The sequence below is a fragment of the Apteryx rowi genome, unplaced genomic scaffold (genome assembly GCF_003343035.1).
Source record: "Apteryx rowi isolate R43461 unplaced genomic scaffold, aptRow1 scaffold_1, whole genome shotgun sequence".
Taxonomy (NCBI): domain Eukaryota; kingdom Metazoa; phylum Chordata; class Aves; order Apterygiformes; family Apterygidae; genus Apteryx; species Apteryx rowi.
This window is the reverse complement of record NW_020447196.1, coordinates 2,215,065-2,216,258: the sequence shown is the minus strand read 5'-3', so window position 1 is coordinate 2,216,258 and position 1,194 is coordinate 2,215,065.

Here is a 1,194-nt window from a genome sequence, read left to right as displayed (position 1 = left end):
CCGGCGCTCGGGGGTCGCGGCGTGGGAACCCCGAGGCGGGGAGCGGGCCCGGGGGCGGTGCGGCCCGGCGCCCCAGGGCCACCGAGGGGGCTCGCTGCGGCGCTGCGCTCGCCGCGCGGAGGAGGTGCCGGGCTGATTACAGCGCGCCCGCACGGCCGCTCCCGCAGCGCCGCGCAGTAATTTGCGTGCGGTAAATTCGTGCGCTCATTTAGTGAGTGGTATTAGACAAGTCCGAAGTAACGTGCTGGTAATGGAAAGGAGCCATACTTTAAAAGTAGGTGCTACGATACCTAGCGTGCAGGATCACAGCGCAGCTGGCGAACGGAGTAACTTCCACGTGGAACTTGGTCAGATGCTGCAAGGAATTCTAGTGGTCTTATTTTGACTTATACACTCTAAACACCACATTGCGGGGTTCAGTTATGCAGTGCCCTTGAGTTTGTTGCTGCACCTCTCCATTGACTGAAAAGAGGTTTGTAAACACCCAGCATATGTATTCACCAGGGGAGCAGGGGGGTTATAATCTCCCTGGCAGGCAGGTCATAAGATGGAGGTACAAAGGTGCGGCTTCTCCCCATTCAGATCAGGGTTTTCCCCATCCTAGGGAAGAAACAAGACTTCCTTTCCATGAACAGAACTAACTTTGCACATGCCACAAACCAACAACTTATAATACATACATGGTACAAAATGTGCTGTGCACTTTTCTAGACACAAGTTCTCACCTCCCCTTAAAGAATGTACATTATAAAAGCTCTACATATGTGGAATTTTGAAAAAAAAATCGAAGCATGGTTACTAAAGCTGGAAGTTAGCTTTTAGCCATACTTTAATATGGCTTCCAATACTGCAAATAAAAATTTGCAGCTGCAGCTGGGTAGTTTGGTTTATGAAGTAACTATATCCATCATTTTCAAGAATAATCGAAAATTAGCTGAAATCTCTGGCATATATTTGGCATTGAGGGATTCTGGATCCTTTGAATGGACAGGATACTTTTAGATATTGTCTTCAGAAAACAGCTCACTAACAAAAGAAATGTTCCAGTTTAAATAGTTTATATAAATCTTGTATTCCTTCTAAATTTTCATATTAAATAACTCCCTTTTGGTCTGTTTAGAACCTTTTCTAAACTTTATTAGAAATACTCCAATTAACAGGGCTTGCAAGAGAGATACTACAAACAGAAGATTC